This window comes from Mus caroli, chromosome 6, assembly GCF_900094665.2.
Source record: "Mus caroli chromosome 6, CAROLI_EIJ_v1.1, whole genome shotgun sequence".
Taxonomy (NCBI): Eukaryota; Metazoa; Chordata; class Mammalia; order Rodentia; family Muridae; genus Mus; species Mus caroli.
The window spans coordinates 94,753,303-94,769,814 of NC_034575.1; positions in this window are offsets into that span (position 1 = coordinate 94,753,303).

The window sequence follows — 16,512 nt, forward strand, 5'->3', positions numbered from 1 at the left end:
CCTTCGGCAAATGGTCCTGTGTTGTATAAAAAAGCAAGATGTATGAAGTAAGGGGGAGGAAACTGCTCCTCCATAGCCTCTGCTTCATTTCCTGCCACGAGCTCCGGCCCTGGCTTCCCTCTGTGATCAACTGTGGTGTTGAAGTATAAGCCAAATAAATATTTTCCTTGCCCACCTTAGTTCTGGTCAGTGTTTTAGGACAGCAACACTTAACAGCAGTAGGATGTTCTTTATCTAGTTCGATGGAAGAGTCCTGTGTGTGAAACTTAGGGACACGCAAACTAGTCTCACTTCTTTCTTCAGCATCATATGAACACAGATGTACCTAAAGGCTTTGTGTCTGTTTGTCTAAAGTGTGTGTGTGTGTGTGTGTGTGTGTGTGTGTGTGTGTGTGTGTGTGTGTGTGGTGTATAGTCCCAAGTTCAATCTCAGATGTCATTCCTTAGGAGTCAGCCATCTTGGTTTTCTTTGTATAGTAATATTCTTATTGCCTGAGAATTTCAAACATATGTCCATTGAAATATAATTTTCTTCCACCAGCTCCTCTCATAGCCCCTTCCAATGTCTTTTCCTCCTCCTCCTCCTCCTTCTCATTCTTCTTCTTTTACTCGTTCCACTTCTCCTTCTTCTTGTTTGATAACTCACCAAGTCCACTTAGTCTTACCAATATTTAGGTGGGTATGGGGCTGTCCAAAGGAGCGTACTCTCAGAGAAGAATGAGAATACTCAGCATTCTCCATAGTGCATCAGATATCAATGGCCTATAGCTCCTCAGTAGGGCAAGAGGCCTAGAGAGCACCTTTCCCATCTGTGCTAGAGTCTGGGCGGTCTCAGTCTTGGACAGGTCCTGTGCAGGAAGCAGTGAGGTTGTGAATTCATGAGGGCAGTAGCCATGTCCTGCCTAGAAGACGGCACCACACACCATTCTGCCCCATCACCCACCTTTTAAGACAAAGTTTCTCACCGGAACCTGGGACTTGCTGATTCGGCTAGGCTGCCTGACCTATCTTTTGTCACCAGCACAGGCTTCCATGCTTCTTTTTTTGTTGTTGTTGTTGTTTGTTTTTATGGTTGGTGGGAATCGAACTCAGGTCCTCCTGCTTGTATAGCTGGCATTTTACTGACTGAGCTATTTCCCCAGACTCGGAGGAGACTCTTCTAGCCATTCCTAGTATCCTATCATGGAAGCTATGAATCCCTTGTATACCTCTCCCTATTTCTCTCTTGTTCTCACTCCCAATGAGGTTCCTCACCAGGTTTTAAAGCAGAGGACCTTAACTTGTAGGTTATGACACCATTGGGTGTCACATACCAGATATTCTACATGTCCCATATTTATATTATGCCTCACAACAGTAGAAAATTACAGTTATTAAGTAGTAACAAAATAATTTCAGGATTGGGGATCAACACAACATGAGGAACTATATAAAAAGGCCACAGCATAAGGAAGGTTGAGAACCATTATTTTAAAGGGAAGTCTCTCCTCTCCTAGGTCCCATGGTGTTTAGGTTTGATATTTTCTTCTTTCTTTCTGATGCTTTCCCTCCATCTCAAGGCCCATTCATGGCCTTGAGGTCCTCTCCTGCCAGTAAAACATTCCTGAAGGGGACAGTAGCTTATTTGTCAGCTTCCTTTCCAGGCTGACCAGTACTGTTATCTTGTTATATAACATAAAGGAATTAACATGTTCACAGGGCATAGACAAGAGAAGGAGTGGGGGGGGGGAAGAAGGAGGAAGAAGAAGATGAAGTAGTTGAGGAGGAAGAGGAAGAAAGAGGATGAGGAAAAGGAGGAGGAAAAGAAGAAGAAGAAAGGAGGAGGAGGAGAAGAAGAAGAAGAAGTTGTTGTTGTTGTTGTTGTTGTCATAGATATAATTTAGCCAGCACAAATTTTTTAACCTTAGAGAGAAAAATGACTTGATATTGGGTTTCTAAAAGTAAATGAAGAGGTTTCCTGTGATGGATTCCCTAGTTTTTCCTGCTTATATTATTTTTACTAACTCACTTGGGTACTTAATAATTTGGTTGCTCGACATCTTCTTTGTTGGTGATGTCCAGGCTACTCCATCTACTACTGACCATCCTTTGAGGAAATACAAGGCCAGCCCTGAAGTCTGTCTGGTTCTGAACATCACAGTCTCTGTGTTCTCTAGGGACTTTGTCATTCATCTTTCCCTAACAGCTCTGCTAAGACAGACAGTAAAAGGACAAGAGAAAGGTCACAGGCTTCATCTTTCAGTGCTATAGAGTGTGATGAATCTTAAACTAAGCTTCTCCAAGCAGACACAGATAACAGCGATCTTCTGGGCAGGGTCCAATTAAGTATGAGGTACTAGAAAGTATACCTGACAGCAGTAAGTTATTTAGTTCACTAAATATCTAACATGAGTGTGTCATCAAGATGTTACAAAAAATGAGCACCTCGTTCCTGGGTCTACCATCCTAGAGAAATATTTAGGAGGTTATAGCGATTAGGAGATGGCTCAGCACATGAAGTGCTTGCTACCCAAGCATGAAGGACCTGAGTTTCAATCCCCATCACCCACTTAAAAATGGAGATGACAGTGCACACTTAGAAGCCCAACACTGTTAAGGGTAAATAGGACAAAGAATTTGGCTTTCTAGCTTTCTTCATTCATTGGTTCATGCTGAGATTGTGTGATATGCAGCCTGCCATAGTTACCCTACTGGACAAGTGGGGAAGATAAGGAAAGGGGGAGGAAGTAATATCTGCTTCCCGTTGTGAACTAGATGCACAAATTCTCTGGTTCTCAGCATCTCTGTCGTCACTGGTGACAAGAGATAGCTTACAGACTCCTCTTTTCATTCCTGTCCCAAAGTGGATGCATTTCTACATCATTCCCTGTAGGAAGCCCTTAATTTAAAGCATGTTCAAACTGGGCAGTGGTGGCACACTCCTTTAATCCTTGCACTTGGGAGGCAGAGGCAGGCAGATTTCTGAGTTTGAGGCCAGCCTGGTCTACAGAGTGAGTTCCAGGACAGCCAGGGGTACACAGAGAACCCCTGTCTCGAAACAAACAAACAAACAAACAAACAAACAAGCATATTCAAATTCAGGGCCAGTGAAGTACTCAATGGGTAGGGGCACCTGGAGTATAAGCAGGGAGACCTGAGTTCAATCCCTAGAACCCCACCCCAACAATAATAATAATAAATAATATTTAAATGTTTCCTTGTGTGTTAGGGAAATTACTCAGTTGATGAAGTGTTTCTAATGGCAATATGAGAACCTGTGTTCTTTCTAGAACATCCAGGTTAAAAAGAAGACCCTGGCATGCTGGCACATGCTTGTGAGTAGATCACTGATAGACAGAGAGACAGATCCCTAGGTCCCAGCCTACTCCATGAGATCTAACCCACTGAAAGACCCTGTCTCAAAACTAAGACCCTGTATATGACTTCTGAGGAATGACACCCAATGTTGAGCTCTGGCCTTTATGTGCATATATAAACATGTGCGTGTGCGCGCGTGCGCGCGCGCACACACACACACACAGAGGACTTCACTTAACTAATAGTCTAAGGTACATTAAATAAATTAAATTTGCTTTTAAAATTATTTATGGGAGTTTCAACTAATTTCACAGAAGGAGGCTTTTTTTTTTCCCCAAAGCTTTCTCTGTAAGAGTCTTGGCAAGGAAGAGAAAGCTTTCTTTTTTGTCAAGGAAAAATAAATAGTGGCTGGAAAGCTCTGCGGGATGAAGTGAGGGGTTTACAGGTTGGGCTCTGAGGCCTTCCACATCCTGTGGTGCTGGCCGGAACCTCACGACATGTTGTTTATGACGGCACACAGATTCTAGAAAACAGACTGAAGAGCCAACAGCTGTCATCTGTCCCCTCTAAGAACACAGACTTCATGAATTCAGGTATAATACTAACGTGGCTTAACAACCCCTGGACATATTTTATACCATGTATTTCCTGGAGATCTTAAGGAATACAGGGTGAAAGACCCAAGAGACTGCCTGTCCAGTGGATGTCATAATTGTGGAGAAATAGGCAGGGATTTCTGGGATATGTCCTCCTTTTTTCCGCCATAGTAAAGCTTTGCTCAGAGCTGGCAGAATCTCCACTGTTGCCTACAGGAAGCCAGGCACAGAGCATCGCATCCCTTCATAGCGGACATTTCTGAAGGCTACCTGGTATCACCGGGTTTGGTCCAGGGCCACAAAGCCCACAGTGTGTCATGACAGGAGAAGCTGCTGTGTCTCTACCTGCTTTAGTGCCTCTTCTAGAGTCAGGTGGACCCAGACATGGAGATGGCTTTTGTTCAAGTGCCAGCTCTGCCTGTCCCTAGCTGGGTCCTTGGTTAAGTCATTTGGTCCTTGGCACTCAGTAATCATCCTGCGGAGTCTGGTACGAGTCACAACCCTTTCAGCCATCACCCCTGCTCAACAGCTCAGCTTCCCTCCAACTTTACAGTGAGTCATTTCCCTGGGCACTTTGGCCAAATAGTTTTAAAAGTCCTTATTAGTTTGCTTTATCGAGCAAAAGTAGAGAATATTCACCCCTGAGCCTTAGCCACTCAGGCCAATCTTAGAAGATCCAACCATTTAGACACAAACACTGGATCTATAATTAGAATCTGGAATGGCACTTTCAAGGGGACAGATAGTTAAGCTTTGGTGTTCAGAATGATGCTGTTTGCAAGGTGCTGGAACATCTCAGAGGTAGGGTCCTTGGAGAATTGTGGGACTCTGGCCCCTCCTCTTTTTTACTTCTTAGATTATGATGTAATCTTGCTTTGCCATGTGCTGCCCCACCATGGATCCAAAGAAGCAGGGCCATTGGTCATCAACTAGAACTTCCAGAACTGGGAGACCAAATCACCTTTTGTCTTCATAAGTTAATTACCCCAGGTGATTGGTTATAGTAACAGAAAGTAACAGAACACGTGTTAGAAGTTTTTAGAGGCTAGCACATCTATCAGTCTCATATGCTTACATCTTCGTTTTGTATTCTTGTTGCATTAATTGGTCCTTCATGCTTTGAAGAGATTGTGACAGAGTGAATACTAGGCAGGTCAAACTGAATAGTATATTTTTTAATGTATCTTTGAAATATGTAGTTTTTAGTTGGTTAAAACCCAACCCTTCAAATCAGATGGTGGTGGTACACACCTTTAACCCTAGCACGCAAGAAGCAGAGGCAGGCAGACCACTAAGTTCAAGGTTATCCTGGTCTATAGAGTGAGTCCCAGGGTAACCAGGGCTACACAGAGAAACCCTGGAGAGAGAGAGAGAGAGAGAGAGAGAGAGAGAGAGAGAGAGAGAGAGAGAGAGAAGAAGAAGAAGAAGAAGAAGAAGAAGAAGAAGAAGAAGANGAGAGAGAGAGAGAGAGAGAGAGAGAGAGAGAAGAAGAAGAAGAAGAAGAAGAAGAAGAAGAAGAAGAAGAAGAAGAAGGAGGAGGAGGAGGAGGAGGAAAATCCCTGTCCTCTCAAATCTTAGAAACTACCACTGAGTAAGAACTTCTGAGCACCAAGCATTCTGATGTGTGATATCTTTTTGGCCTCAGGGGAATTGAATGACTTGAAAGCTGAGGGTGGTGCCATGGTTCTAATTCTAACAGGTGGGAGACAGAAACAGAAGCAAATAGATCCCTATGAGTTCAAGACCAGTCTCAGCTACAAAGCAAAAGCAAGGTCCAGGACAGTCAGTGCTACATAGTGAGATTCTCTATCAGAGAGAGAGAGAGAGAGAGAGAGAGAGAGAGAGAGAGAATTTTAAAAATGAATTGGTTCCTTTTCTGTCCTCATTTTCTATCTGAATACGGTGAAGTTCAAAGTTATTAATTTGATGAGAGTTAAATGGCTTCTAAATGTGAGCACATATACAAAGTCCTTAAAATAGACGTACTTGTGCCCACTTCCTTCCCCCAGGCTCCCACCTTCCACAGCTCCTCTAGCTTACAATTTTTCATGTTTTGAATCCATCAATGAATGAAAACTCTGATTAGGTTCCAGCCCCTGAGATATAACTGCTCTAAGTCCCTATACAGACACCCCCATAAGTGTGCTTTAGGGCATCTAGGGTCGCTCAGTCTAGTCAAGTTTACAGTTGAGGTTAACCACTCCAAAGAACAGTCTACACCTGTCTTACTTTGCTTCCCTGCTGCTGTTAAGGCAACAGCGTGGCCAAAAGCAAAGTGGAGAGAAAAGGGTTCACTTCATCTTGCACTTTTTCTATCACTGAGGGAAATTAGGACAGGACCTCAAGGCAGGAACGGAAGCAGAGATCACAGAGGAATGCTGTTTACTAGCTTGCCACCCTTGATTTGCTCAGCCTGCTTTCTTATACAACCCAGGACCACTTGGCCAGGGGTGGCATCACCTACAGTGAACTCTCTCTTCCCACATCAATTATTAATCACTAAAATCGATCTCAAGCTTGCTTATAAGCCATTCAGACAGAGACAATTCTTCAACTGAGGTTCTCTCTTCCCAGGTACCTCTCTGCTTTGTGTCAGGTTGACCAAAACTAATAAGCACATCACCTGAGAGGACTGAGTCCCATGGGTGGCAGAGGACGTGCAGCTCTTGATTCAGATGGTGGTAACTTGTCAGGTGCAGCCATCTCTCTGGCTCTCTCGTTTACATCGGTTACAAAGCTTGTGTACAGGATGAGGGAGTAGGCACTGGTACTGTCTTCACCTTCAGCCTCCAGAGCACTGTTGCAGGCAACGGTGAGTGAGAAGGGGTGGGGAGGTAAGGAAGGGTAGAGCTGTCAGCCTCTGCTTGGTCTGTGCTACCCAGACAAGTGACAGCCCTTCCCACACTTGCTGTTGAGTCCTCCTAGTCACTATATAGAAGAAGACTGGGAGGCATTTGCTGGATATTTTTTCTAGTCTCAATTTTGAAAGACCTCCCTGAACAGACATACCCACTTGATTTGAGCTTGAAGGATTTTTCTGACCTATAAGGAAAAGCCAGAAACCACAGGGCAAGAAAGTTTTTTTCATTGATCATATCACAGAACGCCGAGATGCAAGAGCACCAATTAACAGTAGTCAAGAGTTGGCTACCATGGCTTGCTACTTGGAGCCAAAAAGTCAATCAATATCAAGAATATTGAGGGAGAGAACACTTCCACTCTGGCTGTAATATTTAACCCACAGAGGCTCACATTCATGGTGCTGTGTTCTTTCAAAATAAGACTTCAGCTAACATTGTTAGAAAAAAGAAGGGACCGAGAAGAGTTCAACAGAACCATCCCTAGCTAAAGCTTTGATTTACTTTGTTGTTTATTTTGGGGAAATGGCATTGTTTTGTGAGAGGGGGAGCAGGTGTTCATGCATATGTGCCTATGTGTACTGGAGCAGACGTTGATATCTGGTGTCTTCCTTAATCCTTACTTTTTTGAGACAGGGTATCTTACAAAATTTAAAGCTAACAGATTTACACTAGACTGGCTGGCTAGTAGGTCTTTCTGCAGAGTGGAGCTAGGATTACATAATCAGTTCTTCTGTGGATTCTAGGGATGGAACTCAGGAACTCAGGCCTTCATGCTTATGCTACAAGTATCTTACTGACTGAGCCACCTTCTTGGCCCCTTAGCTGAAGGTTTTAGCTACCATTGGCTGAACCTAAGGTTTCATTTTCTCCTCAAGATGAATTCTGAAGGAATGGATGGCCACTGGATTTGTTTCATGGCTGAATGATGTAATGACTGAGCATCTGCAGTTCTATTGGCTTATTTCTTATGGTCACAAAATCCATGTGTGAATGCCAAGTTTCATCTACTTTCAAGGTAGAAACAAAAGGAGGAAAGGAAGGAAGAAGGAAAGAAAGAAAGAAAGAAAGAAAGAAAGAAAGAAAGAAAGAGGAAGGAAGGAAGGAAGGAAGGAAGAAAGAAAAGATAGAAAAGAAAGAAGGAAGTATTTAGATGTTATCCTCCTCAAGTAAGAACTGCTGAGCAAATCAACAATTCTACCCATTTTCAGCCTTCCTTAAAAGAAAAAAGAAAAAATGAAAAAGAGGGAGAGTGGGAAGAAGAGAGGGAAGGATGGGGGAGGTAGAGAGAGGAGGAGAGAGGGGATAGGATGGGGTAGAGGGGGAGGGAGAGGGGAGAAGGGAAGATAGAGAGAGATGAAAAAGAAAACCAGAATGGCCTTGTGTTACTAGCCCACTTTGAGGAGAAAGGACCAGAATATGGATTGGCTTTTCCACAAAACTATGTCCATTTTAGATATGGTAGTTCTCAAAAGCTACCAGCCAAAGGTGGCAGAGGTGGAAGAGATAGAAGGAATGGGTGCTGACTGAAAGTTCTCATACAATGACTTTGAACTACCAATACTGTGTTGTTGGTGGTGGTGTTGGTTGTTGTTGTGGAACTGAACAGGACAAGTACACAGGCAGCTTGAGATGTATCCTTCAGGAAGGCCAGCGTTATTCTACCTCTGTGTAGGTTTCATTGACAATAATGGAGCCTACCTTCAGTTCTTCTGAAACAAATCTTAGTTCACCTCCGTGGCTTCTGAAGCAGCCTAAACAAAGTGACCTTCTTCTATGATGCTGTCACCTGCTAATAGATAATAGCATGGAAAAAAGTTGATGGTGGCCTTTGACTGTGGTTCTCACCCCTCCCCCACTGCCCCCCTGTTCATTTATTGAGTTCAGTAAAGAGCAAAGGAATGAGAGCAAAGGGTGGAGGGAAGTGGGATTAAAAATGTAAATATGTGATTACTTTTAATGACCTTATTACTCCAACATCAAATCTGTTTGTATTGACAAATAAATATGCAAATGTTTATATCAACACTCACTTCATTAAAATAGTAAATGGTTCACGTTAATATTAGTGCAGCATTGAAATCTTGAGTAGTTTTGATTACATAGCAATAAACTACTGATGAGCATCATTATGTACCAATCATACAAAAATGAGCCACCGAAGGCCATATTTCCAAAATTGGGCTGAGCAAGTACATCCACAAAGAGACAGAGACATGCACTCTGTGCCAGTGACAGTCTCTTTTTTTACATCAAAGCATAGTTTGAAGGCACAAAATGGAAAATTGCAATCTTTGGAAATGCAATTGGACATGCAATTATGCAATTAGTGCCCCAGAGGTAGGGTACACAGGTGTTTTAAAGAGTCTTCCACTCCGCCTACAGAGCTCCAGCTCCATTCTCTTCATTTTTATCCAAAGGAGGGTAGTTTTTTTTAAACCTTAGACAAGCTGGCTTCAAAAGACAGAGTCTTTCTGAGTCAGCAGGCATGAGTGTTGTCTGTCCTATTATAAAGAACTGCTTCTAATTGGTACCCCAGGAGGGATGTAACCCTGCTAACTGAGCTCCTGGAGGCTATGTCCCTTCAGGTTCTGTCATCCCTTCAGGTTCTGTATTCACCGTGTAAGAAGACTCAGCTGAGGAAAGGGGGGACTCGAAAGATGTGTACTCTCAGAACTACTGGTTTATTTCTTCTGTGTGGTACATGCATGCACATGTGTGTGAGAGTATGCACACACATATGCACATGACAGTGGAGGCTAGGCGTCGACGCTGAGCATCTTCTGTGCTCTCTCCTTCTGACCTTTAGCGGTTCAACCCGCTGCTCCCTTGTCTAACCTGGCTGCCTACCCAGCTCTGGACAGCTCCTTGCCTCTGCCCAACCCCTCGTGGTAAGGTTTTGGATGAGAACAACCACACTCAAGTTTTGTATACGCTGCTGGGGATGGGAACTCAGGTCCTCCTTCCTGTCTGGTATGCACCAGGCTGACTGAGCCATCTCCTCAGCCCGTAATGTGTTTTATTTGAAGACATTCGGAGGCTGCAATGGGAGCTTTCTTAAGATTGAAGCTTCCTGCTTATACTCTAAATATCATGTGTTTTAAATTTCCAGTCCAGCCTGGGAAGAGAAGTCCTTTGTGTTGACAAAGTGCTGAACTTTCCACAGAGAAATGAACGTAATGACATTTTTATTTCAAAACAGTGACTCTTTCCAGGCACTGGCCAGACAGCAAATGAGTTTTACTGCACACTTGCTATGAGCTGGGACTTTGCAGAAGTCTCTAAAATGAACACAGCACCCCACTGGGGTACATTGGGGTAACAGGGAGTAGATATCTGTAATGATTTGAATGAGAATCGCCCCTATAGGGTAGTATATTTGAATGTTTGGTACCTCGTTGGTGGATTGTTTAGGAAGAATTGTTGGGGGTGGCCTTGTTGAAGGTGTGTTCTTAGGGATGGGCTTGGAGGTTTCAAAAGCCTCCACCAAGTGTTCTCTCTCTCTCTCTCTCTCTCTCTCTCTCTCTCTCTCTCTCTCCCCTCTCTCGCATGCACTCTTGTTCTCTCTGCCTCCTGCCTATAAACCCTCAACTACTTCTCCCTTCCAATGACTTTTGACACTTTCTGACTTTTGACTTCCTTTGACATTCCAGCGTCTTTGAAGATGACAGGCTAGGACACCTGTAGGGATCCCTCAGTATGGACTTGTGCAGTGAATACAAGTGAGCTGAGGCCTGCATAGTAGCTCAGCTTTTTAGCCAGAGTATCACAGTAGTGATGGTGTGCTGGCTCTGGTATTCTCTCTTATAACTTAAGATGCCTCCAGTTTCTGGTAGCATTAGCTGGGATCTACTGATAAACAGGGTGTCTGTCAACAAGGGGGTTTCTCCTGGTATAGTTACCACACTGCCTTTCATTGGCAGGCTCTGCTCAGGCGGAAGTTGAAGAACCACAGTTATGTATGGAGTATGGATTTGTCTCTTTTCTAAGAGATGGGGCCTGTCTGTGATGTGAGTGAAGAGGGGACTTCGGAGTCAAAGCACTGTATTGGAGAGACCCGCATTTGGTTTTACTACCAGGAGTTTGCTCTTGTGTCACAGATAAAAGGTGATGGCCAGATCTGATCCACTTGGTCCCAGAGGTTTTGATTGAACGTACTGACACCAAAGAGATGTCTTTACCTTACAAGGCCTCTAGGACTGATCTATGACAGAAAATAAGAACAGCCTATAGCGATATCAAAAAAAGGGCAAGAGCAGGGCTGCCCCTCAGATCTCCAGTCTAAGGGATTCCAGCACTGAGTAAGGTGACACACAAGCCCCACTACAGAAAGGCCCTGCCCAGTCAGGAAGTTTACAGCCCTGTCTCACAGGAGACCTGTTAACACCAACTGCAGGCTCCACCTCCAGGACTTCTGGCTCAGTAGACAGGAGGCTGTGTGAGCAATTTGCATTTCTAACGAGTTCCAGGCTGTGGTGGCTCACACCTGTAATCTTATCATTCCCGACAGTGAGATAGAAGCCAAGCCTAGACTCCAAAGTTAGTTCCAAGCCAGCCTGACTACAGAGGAAGACCTTTGGCAGGGAGGAGGGGAGAAGAGAAGAGAAGGGGGTGGGGGTGGGGCAAGATAGAGGAAAGAAGATAAAAAAGTGAAGACAAGCTCCCAGGTGCTGGAAATAGTGGGTAGCTTAGGAACTTAGCTTTGAAGCCAAGGCAGGCCGGGGCTCTAAAGACCCAGTCCTCCTGAAGGCTGTCTTTATTGTTTCTATGATGAGGGCTGATTTCTCTTTCTTCTTCCTTTTAACGGTGAAAAAAATTAGAAAAATGTCTACACACACACACATACAGAGACAGACAGACACACAGACACACAGACACACAGACACACAGACAGACAGACACAGACACAGACACAGACAGACAGACAGACACAGAGAGAGGGAAAGGGAGAGAAAGGGGGTAGAATCCATATTGCTGCCTTCCATTCAGAGATCTGGCACACACACACACACACACACACACACACACACTGCTGCTTTGCCCCAGCTGGAGGAAGTGGAGGTGGCCGCCAGCTATCTAAGGGTTTAGTCTCTGTCTGGCTCTTGGAGAGGAGACATGATCTGCACCACCCCCCACGTTCAGTATTTCCAAGTGGCTGTCAGGGCAGTCCACATGTGTGTGGTAATTCACCACTTGCTTTCATACAGGCCTGAAGCTGTTTCACTGGCCAGACTTGAGTACTGAATCTAGATGGGATGAAGATGCCAAGTAGGCCAGCGTGTTCTGATTCAATTGGTGCTAATTGACACGGAGAGCCTGTCATCTGCCTGCTTTTTCCTCTTACATAGACCAACTCTACCACAGGAACACAAGCCCATCAATTGTTTTGGGGAACNCCCCCCCCCCCGGTTATTTATACACTCGTTTGCAGTTATGCATGCATGCATGCCTCTTAGAACCTGTTAGCCTTAATCTAATGTGAGGTGGTGGTTTCTAGTGTTCGAACTAACCCAAAATAGGTGCAGGAAAGTAGAGACAATTCATTAATTACAAAGAGACATGACTCTAAGGTTCTAATGGTCCCATCTGCATGCCCTGAGGCTGTTGATCTTGCCCCTGGCAGGTCCATCAAATTTAACCCACCAAGTTTCCCTAGTAAAAGACTGGCACCTAAGACTACGTGAGGTATGCTGAAGGAGAGGGGCCTTCCACTACAGTCTGAATGTTTGTGTTCCCCCCCACAACACTCGTGTCCATATCCTAATCTCCACCAAGGTCTTACCAAAGGGTGGGGTCTCTGAGAAACAAATGATCTTATTGGCTCTCCCCAGCCAGTGTGGAGGCAGCTGCTTTTCATTCTTCTCTTGATCGGTCTCACAAGATTTCCTCTTTGGCCCACAGAGTGCAAGCAGATAATTGACCTGATCTTGGCTTCAGCACAGTAAGCACCTCGCTTTTCCTGTGTATATATTAGTGTTCCTAACATATTTTGGCTTTGTAGCCTCAGGGGCTAAGATGTATTCTGTGTGATATCCCTTGTGAAGTTTCTTAAGCTGTTGCAAACCCCGCTTTAGAAACATTTTGTTTATTTAGAAGGGTGCTCTATAATGGTGACACCAACTAAATGAAAGTTGCTAGATTTTTGTGGTTTGGGTTTTTTTTCTTTCTTGTCTTGGGACCCCATCATTTCCACGGTGTATGTATTTCGGTTGGGTGATACTGTGGCTCTTGAAGAAACTGACATATTCGGATCTTCTGTACTCGACCTGTGTTGCATGGGAGCCTTCCACAAATGCAGAGCCACAGTCTAGGCCAGAGATCATTGCTGGAGGACGTGGTCCCTGGGTGATTTATCTGCGTATTATTTAATGATATCATTGATATTGTTAATTATGGAATCCCTGCCCTCACAGAGGCCTCTGGGAGTGTTGACCCTGATGTAGAAAAGGAAATCATGAGGAAATCTTGGAGGCATGGTTTTCTGATCCTTTTCTGACCTTAGACTCCTTTGAAAAACACCAGAACATTCCTCATACATAGGATAGCAGGACTGTTTTAGTGTTCATATATTTAAAAACAGGAAAATCCTCAATAAGTAATTCTTTTAAACGAACATATAGATTATTAATCCGGTCATTATGGGACTTAGAAAGACCTATTATATTTGTATGTATTAGTAGTATTTTTTTCTGTCCCCTGAGCGATACTTACGCCCATAAGAAGTTCTACAGGGTTAACATCATCTTTGCAGTCTGAGGACTCGAGGACAAGTACTACGCTATCAGAATAAAGATTAATAATGATTGTTCTAGGATGTATTTCTCCATTGTGCAAGGAGATTGAGTGAATTAAAAAGGACATAGCCCCAAATGCTTGGAAGAAACATTCCTATGCAAATTCCAAACCCAAAGTCTTGTATGGAGAACCACCTGGAGTCTTTGGAACTCTACAAGTCCCAGGTCTTTCCATAAGTGAGCCTGGGCCTCTGTGAGCTTTCTTAGCTTCCCAGGTAATTGGGTGACACATGTACACAGAAGAATTGTTGCTTCTGGAATGTACTCCTGCTGGCATTTTGGGGCTCAAGGATCCTATGCCCCAGGAGGGTACCATGAGGTACTGTAGGATGGATTGTAGGTCTCTGGGACATTACCCACAAGAGTTTTAAAGCAATTTCCCAGTTGTGACAGGAAAATGGTTCTGTTTTCATCTCTGTGGAGGGGTAGGGATGCAGTGACAGTTGAGAACAGGCCTCTGGATTGAATATCCGTTACATATGGGTATCTCAGGGTCACATGGAGTTCAGCTGAGGTCTATGCTGAAGGTATTGGACCTCAGAACTAAGTAGCTTTGCCCTCCCTCGCTCAACTTCTTAGGTCCAGCCTTGAGAGTTGATAGTTGCAAATGTGAATGTCCAGCTATAAAATATTCTAGTCTATTCTGATCTTGACACGTTCTGACTAACCTAGCAAGATGATTCAAGCATTACTCAGTGGTTTGAGTTCAATTTAGAGGCACAGGGCTCAACCAGACATTTATCTTCTGTCAGGGCCTGGCACCATTTGTCACACAAACACCAGACCACTAAATATCTCTTTCAAAGGATGGGGGGAAAGAGTCTTCTCTGAAGCCAATTTTCAACCTGTGTTTGAAATTTTTATTCCAAAAAGATGAGAAACATACATTTTCATTTTGCTTCAAATTAGTATAGTACACAGCTGGCTTTCCTCTTTGCAGGGAAAGCCCCGGGACCACTCCTGAGTTCTGTTTCTGATATTTCACTTCTCCTTTATTTACTTAACAGAGTTTGACAGGAAGTCTCCGGCACACAATGTATCTCCATTAATAAGGTGACTGGGGATGTACAGGCTGGAATGGTGACTTGTATTCTTGACATTTTTGCCAGCGGTCATCTCAGTCATGGCATCTGCAAGGATGTCCCTTCCATCCATGTAGTCTGTGTGTCTTGGATGGTATAGACTATCTTTACTCCATACTAGTATATACTAAAGGACTTAGAAGAAAGGTGATTTGATGCCCATAGGCAAGATGGTCTGGCTGAGGTCAGACCATGATAAAAAAATGACAGTGAAGCTGGCTAGATCTCTGAGAGCATCTTGGATCTGATGCTATAAGATGTCATTTGTATTAAACTGGACCATGTCTACAAAACGTCAACAGCTTCATTTCCACAGGGAATACAGCTATCGACGAGTGAATATCACTTAGGGACAAAGGGGCTTTAGAGTAGTCAAAATCTCTTTCTTTATGGCAAGAAATTGGGATGGCGGAAAAGCTGAAAGTGAGTGGGGAATTCAAGTATTGCAAATTCCTTTGTATTTTCCATAGTTTTTACCCCCTATTCCTGAAACTCTAAGAATTAATTAAAGGTGTATCTTCCATCAGTGTTTCCATGGGCAATCCTAGAGCCCTAGCCTTTAGAGGGAAGGGGAAAATTCTCCCCATTTATCAGGTGTGTCTTCAATTACTCATGGCCCCAAGTGCTGTCTGGGAAGTGTCTCCAATAATTGATAATGGAAGGGGCATGATAGGAAGGAACAATGCAATTTATAGCAGAGATAAAACCCAGGCAGAAGAACACTCACCTTATACTGCAATTAATATGAAAGTAATTATAAGGGTTGGTTCTAACTAGAATAGCCACTGAAATCAAGATAAAATGAGCAGAGTCTCTTCCTGGGGCTGGGACTTCATTCTATGACTTGAAAACTTACATGCTTTTCCCAAGTAGGACATGAAAATCTTCATTTTTCCAATGGTGCTGTTTAAACAGTGACTTGAAGTTGACTGCCTGCCCCAATAGCTGTAAAACCATCACAAAGTTTTACATTGTACATGATAGTGTGTTGAATAGCTGGTATGTCCACATAGAAGCTGGCTTGAGCACATATACCCCTGAGGGTAAATTTAAGCCATCACTTGTGATACTCCTGGGTGAGACCTTATGAGAAATAAGTTGTCATCAACCTTGGATGGAGTCAGACCAAGTGTGCCCTAATTTTAATGATTAATGGTTTTGTAAGAAGACAAAGCATGTGCGTGGTACAAGAAGGAAGGCTCTGTGAAGAGGGAGGAAAAGGAAATGTGACCACCGTAAGCCAAGAGAAGGCCATTGATGGCCAGAATGGAGGGAGGAGCAGGCCTGCTCTCCCTGAAGCCAGCTCCTCCCTGCTGACATCTGATATCATATCCCAGCAAGTGCAGAAAACACAGTTCATTGCTTTAAGTCATCCAGTTTATGGTATTGGGAAACTAATAACACACGTCTCAGACTTTTTTTTTCCATGTCTGCTTTAAGAAATTTATCCCAAATAAGCCTTTAAAAACCTCTACTGCTGAGGCTGGAGAGATGGCTCAGCAGTTAATAGCACTAGCTGATCTTCCAGAGGATCAGGGTTCAGTTCCCAGCAAGGGCACAGCAGCTCACAACTGTCTGTAACTCCAGTTTCAGAGAATCTGACACCTTCATGCAGACACACATGCAAGCAAAAACAGTATTGTATATAAAATAAAAAAATAAATGAATTATTTAAAAAAGTGAATTGATTTTTAAAAATCTGTGTTGTTGGAAAATACCAAATTTTCATCAAAGTTAATTTAAATGTACATGGCATCAAAGACAAAAACAGGTATTATTCGATCTTAATGAACAAAATGATGATGTCCTGAATTTAAAAACAAATCATACATTTTTTTTCTTTTGAAAGATGTTTAAATGTCAGTCTTTAGAGCCACGCTACTATA